Source organism: Sorghum bicolor, chromosome 5 (assembly GCF_000003195.3).
Source record: "Sorghum bicolor cultivar BTx623 chromosome 5, Sorghum_bicolor_NCBIv3, whole genome shotgun sequence".
In the NCBI taxonomy this organism is placed as follows: domain Eukaryota; kingdom Viridiplantae; phylum Streptophyta; class Magnoliopsida; order Poales; family Poaceae; genus Sorghum; species Sorghum bicolor.
The window spans coordinates 21,688,466-21,702,331 of record NC_012874.2 but is presented as its reverse complement, the minus strand read 5'-3'; the positions used below and the strand labels follow the sequence as shown (position 1 = coordinate 21,702,331).

Here is a 13,866-nt window from a genome sequence, read left to right as displayed (position 1 = left end):
GTTTCTATGTACTATAGTGAACCAAAGCAAGCAAACAACTTTTAGCTAAAGTTAAAGCTTTTAAACTAAACTGATATCAAAGCTGATTCTTGAGTGATCTACAAGTGTACTGACTTGATGCAGAGCACAAAGGAAAACTGATACTGCAAGTTTGACATTTCATCTCTACAGCCAAAAAAACATCACAAGAAATGAGTCCACGCTGATCCGAAGCCACAATCCTGAAAGCATGGATGGTCTTTCTGTGCACTTGTCAAATTTTCTCCTGTCAGTGATGCTGAACAACAGCTTCACCACTTCTAGATTGAACTGCTACATACAAATCCACCAAAAAGTATTATTGAGAGCAGTAACAAAACGGGAAAAGTACCTTCCAGCAAAGTAATAGATGGACTTTCAGTTTCAGTTCAGAAGTTTTAGTTATAGTTTACAACAAAGAAATACATGTTCTTTCTTCTAACAGGAACCATTAAGGTACATATACATGGAACAATCATTCATCTACGGCTCTAAAATTTCAGCTTTTAAGCTAACAGTTGACAGATTTAGCACAGAAAACAAAGCGAATGAAACTTTATCCTACCACTGATGCCACTATTGCTAACTGAAATTAACAAAAACAGAGCAAGGCAATATCACCTTAATCCCAATCTGACTTCTCTTTTTAGCATCTGTGGAGATGGACACTACTAGAATGTTTATTTTTACAATTTATATTTGTCCTGTCACATTACATGATGTGACACCTAATTAGCATAGGGATACTTAATTATCACAGCTTCATGTGCAGTAAACTGTAGCGTCTGAACCATAATTCCTAAACAAAGATGAAGACTGCTACGACTAAGGAAAAAACAAGACTAAGAAAACTAGAGAAGGCTGAGTTAACTGCTTACTACTGCTAATGAACTGAATAGGAACAACAGGATGCATACCTTGTCTTCATGTTGCTGCTGCTCTCTGAATAATGTGCAGAATCAAAAGCACTGTCATAAAGATAAGTGCAGTGAGCAGTGTAGTTAAGGAGCATATATGATATGAGATGACATACTCTCTTTTAAATCTGGCTGAGTTAAATTGTTTAATGAATATTCCCTTAGCATATGTGTTAAAGATAAAAGTGCAAAGGCAAATACAAGCTGCAAACATGACGCAAATAGTTGGATAAATCGACACCATGGCCTGTTTGAGTTCCCTTACCATTTTTATATAAAACTTCTTTGCTGAAAATCTGTCCCATGTAACCTCAACTCTTCCTAAAAACAAAAGAGCAAGTTGGATAAAAATACTAAATAGCAGAGCCTACTCAAGGTCATATAGATTGTAGATGACATTACTCTTCAAATAAAAAAAGAAATCAACATTTTACTACTTGCAACTCCTAAGAAGCCCTACATATAATTGTTACCTAATCTTTTAGGTGCCAGATTAGATGGAGGAAAGTGCTTGTGCCCAATAGCAATATATCCACACCATTGCCATGAGCGCACCTAACATCCAGCACCAAGGCCTTTTCGATTCCCTCTCCTATGGTGCACCTGCAACAAATCGAATCATGCCCCAAGCACCACCGCTCAAATTTGATCCAAAAATTGATTGCAAGAGAAGGAAAGTGCTGCTTACCTGGGAGCTTATGGCCAAGAGGAAGACGCAGGGGCTAGCCAAGGAAAAATTAGATCAGAGCCACCACTGTCACCAGAAACCCCATGGTCGTCCCACTCAGATCCAGCTGCGTGTGTTGCTGCTGCACTTCCATTGGCTCTCGCCTAGGGTTTCGATGTAGCGACCTCGTGCATGGGCGTGCGGATGCGCAGGCGCACAACAGCAGGCCTCCACTGCTCCGAGGGCCAGGGTGGGGCGCCGCCCTCGGCCTCCGCCATGCTGGGATGGTGGCTGTGCCTGGGGAAGAGAAGGGAGGCTTCCTAGATGGAGAGGGTTGGAGCGGCGGCTGGTGGGAGGAGGCAGTTGTTGTTAGGTTAGGCCTCTGTATATGCAAACGGGTTTTGGATATGGGCTGGATATCAAAGGTTGCAAATTCTATTAGTGATGTTTTCTCAATCCGTCATGGTGAATCCGTCACGGATTAAATGATTTCTTGTAGTGGAAATAAAAAGGGCCAAGTGCCCGGAACCTCGAAAGAAAAGAAAAAGTGAGACGAGAGGTAAAAATGGACAAGTGTCAGTTAGTAGAATTAGGGGTACACACCTGAGAGAATAGAAAAATAAAATATAGAGCATCTCATTCCTCTCAAAAGCCTCAAGTGCAAGGAAGGTATGTACCCCCTGAAAAGAGCAAAAGTAGAATTAGACTTTCACCATTGTTATCACTATCATCACCACTCATTCGCCACACATGCACATCCTGATTTGACTTATTGACTTGTTCTTCTGGATCCATGGTTTGACTATGCAATAAATGTCTTGTAAGTATGTATTAGCTGTCTCCCACCTATGAGCTCCAGATATCAAAACCTTATTAGAGTAGGGTGAGAGAGAAGGCAATGCCATTATGCCTCATACCAAAAATACCACATACTTTGAGAGAAGGCATACACTATTACTGTCTTGGTAAGGATCCAGAAATACCACAAAGGAGAGACTAGAGAGAGTCATACAAGGAATCTCTGAGTTTTATTTGAAAATCTGCAAAAACTCCAGAGCTATAGTTAATCGAAGAAGAAGAGACATGGCGCTTGACTAGACCGTTCTATCTTCTAACTGCTCAAGACACAACTGACGATTGCAAGCCCCATGGTGGAAGGAAAAATGAGTAAGTTTAAATCTTAACAGGTTACCCTAACCCAGAGATGAGATCTTGTTTGAATGCATGTATATCTTTAAGGCATGAAACCACTGCAGAAACTCTTGAGTTCATCTTTGCTAAGGGACGAGCAAAAGTTAAGCTTGGGGGAGCTTGTTGACGGTCCTTAATGCTCACATTTAACCGTCAACTAATCATGGGAAATGATCCAAATGTAACCAACACCCAGACTTAGGGTTTTATCTGACAGAATTCCACGAGTTTTGGTGTTTGTCTATTTCTGCAGGGGGTTATCAGGAAATACGGAGGATAGGCCCACACGTCGGGTTTACATAGAGATATTAACGTATGCGGCAATTTTCTGTCATCTAGAAGACTCCAGAAGCCACGGGAACGAAGCGGAGGGAGAACAGGGCCTGGCCCAGGGCGCTCGCCCTAGAGACCGCCCTAGAGACCAGGGCGCCCGCCCCCCTTTGGTGCCCAATCTGGGTCAACTTCGCGGATCGTGCTCCACCGACCTAAAGGATCAAGGAAAACCATGCGATTAATGTCGGTTTGATCCGATGACCCAAATTCACTTGAGGGGACTATATAAGCAGACCCCCTGGCCCCTGGAGAACATACCTCTTCTACAGAATCAAAGCTAGGGTTTCAATTCTTCATCCAAGTAGAGAGGTTCCTCTAGTTCATCTAGTTCAACTTCTAGTTTCTCTAGTTCTAGTTCTAGTTAGTTCTAGTTGTAATCTAGAAAATAGGGAGAGAGAAGAGGAGAGCGGAGGAGGAGCCGGGTCTGTCGGATCTTCCTCGACATTGTACTTTTGCAGCAACTGGTTCGTTCTTCATCGTTCTCGAGGTTCTTCAATTCATAATTCCTGAGTTCTTTAATTACTTTTATTTACATTCAAGTTATTTATTGGATTCCCGCTTGCATCAAGTGCTCTAGTCTTTATAACGCTAGAGTAGTAATTAATAGATTAGATGTGGTGTTTAGTCTTGCAATTACCTAGAATTGCACCCAATCCTGCGGATTGTTCTGGTAGCCCTAGGGTACTGACAGTCCTAACGGTCGACGTACTCAACCTCGTTCGGATCGGTGTTTGTAGGACCGTAGTCAGAGCTTCCTAGCCCCCTTCTCATCTCTTTCTGTGCTTAGTGTTCTGATCTCCCAAAATAAATAATCTTTGAAGTAATTCTTGATTCTTAGATCAACTAGAGAACTCTCAGGAAACTTCCTCTCTTACCACCAAAAATAACTATATAGTTTTCCTTGGGCGATCTTGAATCTTAATTAGTACACTCACATTCCCTGTGGAAAATCGATACTCAGGAATACTCCCGGGTGAAAGCTACATCGGTATCCGTGCGCTTGTGAATTTTTCTGTTTGCGTTTAACATACCCAACAACAAGCTATCCATCGTCAAATGCAACACTTCGACGCACGGGTTTGGCACGGGGCTGCTCTAGGACAAGCACCAACTGGACTTCTTCAGCCGACCGGTTGCTCCATGCCACCGTGCTCTCATTGACTATGAGCAGGAACTGATTGGCCAAATCCTCACCATTCGGTACTGGTGGCCGTATCTGTGGGGGTGCCAGTTCATGGTGCGCATCGACCACTGTAGCCTCAAGTATTGAGGATCCCCTAGGATCACTAGTGGGCAAGCTCCTAGGCTTTGACTTCTCCATCAAGTATAGGTAGGGGGGTTGCAAACATAGTGTGTGACGCCCTGTCGTGCCATGTGGTTCAGGACATTCTTGTGGTGTGTGACGCCTGCCAGTGGAATAAGTTTGAACACCTACGCCTCGTGGCTAATGCCTGTACCAGTGCCCTTAGCTGTGTGGTCGCACACTGACTTTGTGGAGGCTCTCCCTTGTGTGGGAGGGAAATTGATGATTCTCACGGTCATCGACCGCTTCAACGAATATTGTCACTTTCTACCTTTGGCTCACCCATATACTGCAGAGTCCATGGCACAGACGTTCTTTTTAGACGTTGTGCACCTCCGTCGCATGCCACAGTCCATGGTGTCCAACCAAGACCCCATCTTCACCTCTACGTAATGGTGGGAGTAGATGCACCTCATGGGAACTAAGCTCCATATGACAACAACCTTCCATTTACAAGCTGACGGCCAGACGGAAGCGGTGAACCGCGTCATCATCTGGTACCTCTAGTGTTCCACCAGTGATCATCCATGCCAGTGGGTTTGCTGGCTTCCATGGGCGGGATATGTCTACAACACCGCCTACCAAACTTCTATTAATGGTAGATAAGTATTAATGTTAACCACAAACTAAACATAAAAGGACCTAAATATAAATACCATATAGATATAGGGGTTATACTGATAGAATTCCATGAGTTTTGGTGAATATCTATTTCATTAGTGTGTCAGCTAAAAGTAACCAAGGAAGGCCCACATGGTAGGTTTACATATAGATAAACGGGATCTGTTCAATTTTCTGTAATCTCAAAGGTTCAGGAAGGCACTAGACCAAACAGGAGCTAGAACCAGCTCAGTGGTCGGGCGAGCGCCCAGGCATCTCAGCCAATCACGCTCCGCCTCGCGGATCATTCCTCCACCGCCTTTGACAATGAATAATAATCGTCCATTTAGGTCAGTTTGATCCAAGGGTTGTGGTGCATCCTAGGAGACTATATAAGCAAGGCGCCTAACCCCGAGATGAGGCATCCCTTGAAAGCCTAATTCATTATTTTGAGAGAAGATCAGGTGTGAGAGGTCCCATGAACGGATCTCCTCCCTAGAGCTTAGCTTTCAAGTGAGATTGAGAGAGCATAGGGTGGAGGTAGAGTTGGAGGAAGCCCGACCTATTGTATCTCCTCTCCTATGGCACCTGCAGGATCAAGTCTCCTCGCTTGAGGCGTGGGTGTAGGATCATTCGGCAATTCAACTTCTAATACTAATAAGTTTATTGTTATTATTGCTCTTTGGTTTACGAGTTTACTTTATTCGCTACCGGTAGGGAATAGAGTAATCGTTTGTAGTCTAAGAGTGGTGCTTGGGCTAGAAACACTCGTAGTCTAGCCAGAATGTGGTAGTAGCGGGGGAAGTGACCGTCCTTATGTTGCCTTGGTGGACCACTTCCCGTCACGAGGTAAGGTAGGTCTTAGTGTGCCTTGGTTAAGCATCATATGTGGTGTCTCTTTTCCTTAGGTGCCTCCCAAAGATCCATAGTTGCAAAGCTTGCCATAGGTTGGAAGAAGACTGTCAGAGTAATCCTCTCTATATCGCTCATATCTCACTATCTTGTCTGTAGCTCAGGGTTTAATTACAGACTTGGGTTAGTCATCTGCACGTTTTCTCCTAGTGGATAAATAAATAATGATATTGTGGAATATCTCTTAGGTGAAGTGCTCATCGATATCCGTGCGCTTGTGGATTATTTCTCTTTGATTCTTTCGTGTGCATATCTAGTATCAACAACTTTGTTGCAGGACACGTCGTTTCGAGTGGTGTATGGTCGTGACCCTCCCACCATCTGATCCTTTGAACCGGTCAAAACTCACATCGTTGCTATCGCCCAGACCATGGCAGAACGTGTGGAGTTCCTCCCTGATGTCCGTACCGCTTGGAGCAAGCTCAGACGGTCCAGCAGAAGCACTACGATAAGCTCCACAGGCTGGTTTCCTATGCAGTGGGCAATTGGGTGCTGCTGCATCTCCATCATCGTGCCCCAGCATCGCCTCCTGAAATGACCAATGGCAAGTTCAAGCCGTGCTTCTTTGGGCCGTATCGCGTCATCGAGCTCATTAACCCTATTGCTGTTCACATGGTGCTTCCCCCGCGCGCCAAGTTTCACAACGTGTTCCATGTGGAGCTCCTCAAGAAGTTCATCAGTCCAGTTCTAGATATGCCACCACCACTGCGGTCTATGCATCATGGCGCCATCGAGCCACGACCCGAAGATGCAGTGCGCAAGCGCCTGGTTCGCAGAGTTCGTCACGTGCTTGTTCATGAAGGGTGAGATCGCTGCTTCGGCCACCTGGGAGGATGAAGCCACCTTTCGTGAGCGCCACCTGGCGTTCCAGCTTGAGGACGACCCAGGTCTCGAGGGGGAGAGAGATATCATGTGGATGTGGGGCTGCTCATATACTAGGCACAGGCACGCCAGGGACATCCGCCGAGCAGCAGAATGCACCCAGAAGCAGCATGCGCATGCGCATGCGCAGGCTGAGCCACCAAGTGGCTAACTAGGAGAGTTAGAATTTACTTTTATTTTTATTTCCTACAAATTAGGGAGCAATACCCTCCGGTTAGTTTAGGACATCTCTAAAGACTTTCATTTGTGTTATGAGTAGTAGAGTTATGATACTTGCAGTATGTTTTCTTCTTAAGCTCTTCACCTCAGGGTATTCTATGATTCCCTGTCAACTTGATTTGCCCCTTCTCCAATAAATAATCAAAGATTTTGTCAGCTTTAGTGATATCAAAGTTGAATTTCTTTCTTTCTTCTTCTGTAGACTCGTTCTTGGCCCATGAAATATTTTCAGAATACTTCCATACCCAATCTATAGCAGCTACCTCATCACTTTCAGCTTCTTTATCAGTGTCACCAACTATATCATCAAAATCAGCTGAATCGGATTCATAGCCGACATTGCCTATATTTTGAGGCTCCCCCTCAAAACATGCTATGATGCAAGGGATGCACAAGTGAAGAAGCTTAGGAGTATAGCAATTAGATTGAAAAGATGCTCTAGGTGGTGCTGTCATATGTGTATAGCAATAATTCCAACTAATAACAAATGCTTAAACTGATCAAGTGAAATGAAATATGACATTTAAGCATTTCTTATCAATTTAAGCAATTTAAAGTTCACCCCTAAAAATAGCACTTAGCAGGTATAAGTAGGATATTAACCTAGTGCTAACAAGTGTATACAAGATGAACTACCCCAAGCAGTGTTCATACATAATGTCAAAGACTAACTTTAGACTTGTGTTTTCATCAAATTTGCATTTTATCAGAGTTTGCAGCATATCATAAGGTTTAGTCAAAAACATGTGTGAGTGCGTGAGGTTATCTGTACCATCATACCAACTTATCGACCATGATAAGCCTATGTTAGAGACAATCACAAGCTTAAGACAATGATCTCGTCATCCGCTACAAGGCTCAAGTTCATAAATAAGTGCAATTGGAAGAAGTCTCGATACCTTGACGTAGGATAGTATAGAACCATCTCGATCTTTTCTTTTCACTTCGCTTGATTTTTAGTTTTTAGCATAAGAATTTGCAAGTTGTCCAAGCAAGTGTATAACTCAAAGCATGAGACATAGCAACCTAGCATATAAATGATAGCTCAAGTGATCTCAACACATCCTACACATGCTAGTTACCAATCTCAGCGGTGAACATATTTCAAGTGTCAAAGTTGCTAATCATGTTCACAAAATTAAAATAGCTTAGCTCATAACAAGCATCAAATGATCAAAATGAGCCTAAGCGACAAGCACCATCATGTACATACAACACATATCACAAAGAGCATAGTCTCTATCTAACAACTATAAACATGAAGCTCAAGTTGCTCTGGTGTACATGATGAAATGCAATGCAATATGATACAAAAGACAAAAATAGAAGCTAAACTAAAAGAAAACAAAACTAGAGTACAAAAAGCCAAAGTTCCCCTCAACTAAAAAGGGAAACAAACTCTAAGCTCCCCTCACAAGCGAGAAAACTAGGCTTGGTCAAGGGGTTTGCTAAAGATGACCGCAAGGTGGTTTGGAGTATCAACATGATGTAGGCCAATATCGCCTCTCTCATAGTGGTCACGTAAGACGTGAAAGTGGACATCTATATGCTTGGTTTTCTAGTCGGGGACTTGGTTTTTAGCAATGCTTATGGCATTAGTGCTATCCCAAAGCTAAGGCACTGGCTTAAACTCTAACCCAAAGTCACTCAAAGTAACTATCATCCAAAGCAACTGGGAGAAACAAGCAGTAGCAGCAACATACTCGGCTTCTATGGTGGATTGAGCAAGTAAGGATAACTTGCAAGAGGACCAAGACACAAGAGAAGTTCAAAGAAACTGGCAAGTCCTTGATGTCGACTTCTGCTAAACAAGGCAACCAGCATAATCCATGTCAGAATAGCCACAAAGAGAAAGAGTGGAGGAGGCTGAAAACCAAAGACCAAACATAGTTGCAAAGCGAAAGTACCTCAAGATCTACTTGATGGCTTGATGATGAGATGTGTGTGGAAAAGACTGAAAGCTCACGCAAAAGAAGACCACAAACTAGATATCTAGTCTTGTCACCATCAGGTACAATAGTGACCCGAGCATGCTTTGCCACTCCTTCTAGTCCATAGCTTCTCCTTCCTCATCAGTATCCAAAGCCATCATGGTCGACATGGGCGTCTCTTGATATTTGGAAATGCCATCAGGAAATGATCCGCAAGCGCACGGATATCGGTGAGCACTTCACCCGGGAGGTTATCCAGAGTATCGTATTTATATTTTCACCACTGGGAGAAAGCGTGCATCTGAATAACTAAATCTATTGCTACTACCCTTTAGGCTACAAAGAATGTTTCTCGATGTGAGCGATGTATAGAGAAGACTGCAGCCGTAGTTTCGTTCTAACCTTGGTAAGGATGATCTACTGTTCTATTGGGGAAGCTTACAGAATCTAGACACCACAAAGGATGTTCGACCCGCACCTATAAACCCTACCCGTCCTGCTAAGAAGATGTGGGCTGCAAAGGTATCTTGGAAATGTCACGTTCCTCACTACTACCACGATCCAGCTAGTCAGGGGATATCTATGAGTACCCTAGCCCAAACACCATGTTTACGCTAGCAATGATTACTCTAAACTCAACCGGAATAGATTAAAGTAAACTCATAAACCAAAGAACAATAAAATAAGAACTTACAAGAATTTAGAAGTTGAATTACTGAAGAATCCTAGGAGCAAGCCTTGGGTTAGAAGACTTGATCCCGCAGGTACAACCTCGGAGTAGACACCAATAGGCCGGGCTTCCTCCGATCTACACCTCCACTCTATCTCTCTCAATCTAGTAGAAACTAGAAGATCTAATTCTACTCACATTGGATGCTAAGCCTAAAAGAAATTTTATTTAGAGGAGAGGTATTCCTTCGAGGGCACCTGTCAACTCTATGATGAACTTGTTCTCCTCTAGGGGCCAGGGGGTCTGGTTATATAGTCCTTCCAAGTGAATATGGGCCGTCGGATCAAACCGACATTGATTGAACGGTTATCCTTGATCCTTTAAGTCAGTGGAGAGTAATCCCTGAAGAGAGTCCTGATTGGACTCTAGGACAGGGCGGGCGCCCAAGGGGGGAGGGCGGGCGCCTTGCCCCTGGGCCCATTCGCCTTCCCATTCGTTCCCGTGGCTTCTGGAGTCTTCTAGATGACAGAAAATTGCGCGGCACGTTAATATCTCTATGTAAACCCGACGTGTGGGCCTTTCTTCCGTATTTCCTGATAACCCCCTGCAGAAATAGACAAACACCAAAACTCATGGAATTCTGTCAGATAAAACCCTAAGTCTTGGTGTTGGTTGCATTTGGATCCTTTTCTTTATTTATTTGATGATTATATTTGGTACTTAAGGACCGTCAACAGCGTCGACAGAGGCTTGGCCCACCCATATTGAATTTCTTGAGGACATCCCTTCTCTAGTTTGCTTGATTTGCAAACCAAGAAAGAACATGCTCATAGTTTCTAAACCAAAAGAGTGTCATGCTCATCTCAAATTTATTGCTCATACTTTCTACAAACATGCCAAGAAGAGCATTATAAGAGCCAGCAAAAACGATATCATCCACGTATATCTGAACCAAAAGAGTGTTAGTGCCTTGCTTGAGGATAAACAGAGTTTTATGAATAGAACCCATCTTAAAGCCCTTTGCAAGCAACAAGGCTTTCAAATGCTTATACCAAGCTCTTTGGCTTGTTTTAGACCGTATAGGGCTTTGTGGAGTTTAAAAACATGGTTAGCAACTCCAACAGTTTGCTAAAAGTACTTGGCATCCTAGGATTTTTGCCAAAACCACAAAAAATAGCTTCCAACAAGTTGGCAAAACTACTTAGCAATTTTATGAGCTTGGCAAAATTTCCCCTTCACTTGGCAAATATGCCAAGTCCTCCATCACTTGGCATTATGTGTATCTCAATTTGCCAACTAGTTTTGCCAACTTGTTGGAGGCTTAATTTTGTGATTCTGGCAAAAATCCTAGGATGCCAAGTTCTTTTGCCAAGTCCAAATAACAAATTGTTGGAGAAGACTTCTTTTTTCACTTGGCATTTGGTTTTGAGACTTGATGTGAGTTTTAGCAAACTATTAGAGTTGCTCTAAACTTCAGATTTTCAAAGCCAAGGGGTTGCATCACATAGACCTCTTGCTCTATATACCCGTTCAAGAAAGCACTCTTCACATCCATCTAGTATAGCTTGAACCCTTTTGAAGCTGCAAAGGTTAAAAGTATCCTAATGGCTTCCATACGGGAAATAGGGGTAAAGGATTCCTCATAGTTTATAACCTCTTTCTAACAAAAACCCTAAGCTACCATCCTAGCCTTGTTCCTCACTACCACCCCATCCTCACTCTATTGTTCTTGAAAACCCACTTGGTACCTATGCGATGGCAATATGGTGGAGGTGGTACTAAAATCAAAACTTGGTTTCTATAAAAGTTTCTAACTCTTCATGCATAGCATTCACCTAGTCAGAATTAGATAGTGCATGTCCAACATCTCGAGGCTCAAAAGAAGCAACAAAAGTAGAATGAGCAAAGTGTGAGATGTGATATGACCTAGACTGCATGACTCACTGGTCAATTTCTCCAATCATGTTCTGAGGTGGATGACAAAGCTGATGTGTTGTGATGATTCCCTTGAAGAAGTCGCCTCCTCCTCAATTGTAGCTGGGGCCAACTTAGGAACAACCAATGTAGGCTGAGGAGGTTCCTCAAATGGACCCTAAGTAGTGGAAGAAGATGGATTGGGGCCATTCTCCCAAGTGGTCGTCCAAGACTCGAGAGGGGCAGTGGGTGGTGTTAGCTCAGGATCACTCCAATCAGCATTTTCTACATCATCCTAACAAAGATGCTCTCACTATTCTCCTGATCACCTACACTTTCAATGATAGGAGAAGAACAAGGCATGGTCTCATTGAATGTGACATCACAAGTCTCCACGACTCTATTAGTTTCAAGGTTAAGTACATGATATCCATAGGAGTGAGAAGCATAACATAGAAAATACTGTCAAAGGACCTATATTCAATCTTGTTCAACTTACCTTGCTTCAGGATGAAACAATTGCAACCAAACACCCTAAAATGATTTACCTTGGGTAGATGTCCAAATCACAACTCATACGTAGTTTTCTTCAAGTAAGCTTGAAGGAAGATATGATTTGAAACATGACAAGCGGTGTTGATCACTTTGGCCCAAAATTTCCTAGGAATCCTATGCTCATCGAGCATCGTCCTAGCCATCTCAACAAGGGTCCCATTTTTGCGCTCAACTACAGTAATGCTCAAGACCTAAAGAATCACAAAAGGTATCAAACTGAGAGTTTTTAAATTCTATGCCATTGTCACTACGTAGCTCTCATGGCATTCTTAGCCAACTCTGTCTGTAACCATAGCATCAAGTCTTGAACATGGGAAAAAGATTCATACTTACCCTCCATGAAAAACACCCAAGAGTAGCAAGAAAAGTCGTCCACGATCACTAGAACATACCACTTCCCTCCCTTTGACTAAACCTGAGCTGGACCAACTGTGTCCATATGAAGTAGCTCACGGTGTCCCTTGGTCATGACTATTGATATTTGGGAACGCAATAAGGAATTGATCCGCAAGCGCACGGATATCGGTGAGCACTTCACCCGGGAGGTTATCCAGAGTATCGTATTTATTTTTTTACCACTAGGAGAAAGAGTGCATCTGACTAACCGGTCTATTACTACTAACCCTTTAGGCAACAAAGAATGTCTCTCGATGTGAGTGATAAATAGAGAAGACTGCAACCGTAGTCTCCTTCTAACCTTGGTAAGGATGATCTACTGTTCTATTGGGGAGGCTAACGGAATCTAGACACCACAATGGATGTTCAACCCGAACCTATAAACCCTATCCTTCCTGCTAATGAGATATGGTCTACAAAGGTAACTCGGAATTATCACGTTCCTCACTACTACCACGGTCTAGCTAGTCAGGGAATATCTATGAGTACCCCAGCCTAAACACCACGTTTATGCCAGCAATGATTACTCTAAACTCTACGCGAAGAGATTAAAGTAAACTCATAAACCAGAAGAACAATAAAACAAGAACTTACTAGAATTTAGAAGTCGAAATACTGAAGAATCCTAGGAGCAAGCTTCGGGTTAGGAGAACTTGATCCCGCAGGTACAAGCTTGGAGTAGACACCGATAGGCCGGGCTTCCTCCAATCTACACCTCCACTCTATCTCTGTCAATCTAGTAGAAACTAGAAGATCTATTTCTACTTTACATTGGTTGCTAAGCCTAAAAATAAATATGAATTAGAGAAGAGGTTTTACTTCGAGGGCACCCCTCAATCTCTATGATAATTTCTTGTCTCCTCCAGGGGCCAGGGGGGTCTCCTTATATAGTCCTCCTCCTCTATGCGTTTTTGGGTCGGTAGGCGAGGTGGTACTACGTTATTCTTGATCCAATAGGTCGGTGGAACATCGTGAGCGAGGAGAGTCCCGAAAGACTTCCAGCAGGGGTCGGGCGCCCAGGTCACCAGGGCGGGCGCCCTGGGCCTGGCCCCTTTCGGCCTCTGCTTTCTTCCCGTGGCTTCTGGAGTCTTCTAGATGGTAGAAAATCGCGCGGTGCGTTGATATCTCTATGTAATCCTGACATGTGGGCCTTTCTTCCTTATTTCCTGATAACCCCCTGCAGAGACAGATAAACAACAAAACTCGTGTAATTCTATCAGATCAAACCCTAATTCTAGGTGTTGGTTGCATATTGGTCCTTTCTCTTGTTTATTTGATAATTAAAATTGATACTTAAGAACCGTCAACAAATACCCCCATACTTAGGCTTTTACTCGTCCTCGAGAAAAGGATAGTTA

The 13,866-nt window shown here is 43.3% G+C and overlaps 1 long non-coding RNA gene across 3 annotated transcripts; it reads right to left on the bottom strand.

The window, feature by feature from the left end:
- LOC110435700 lies at positions 210-1,976 on the bottom strand. 3 transcript variants are annotated; one of them, XR_002453542.1, is made up of 5 exons: positions 1,624-1,976; positions 1,409-1,538; positions 1,201-1,256; positions 936-986; positions 210-309 (listed from the first exon to the last, which is right to left on the bottom strand). It is a non-coding gene; the product is annotated as an uncharacterized LOC110435700 (long non-coding RNA). The 3 variants fall into 3 exon arrangements; XR_002453541.1 differs by having other exon boundaries at positions 210-312; positions 1,409-1,976; XR_002453540.1 differs by having other exon boundaries at positions 1,409-1,976.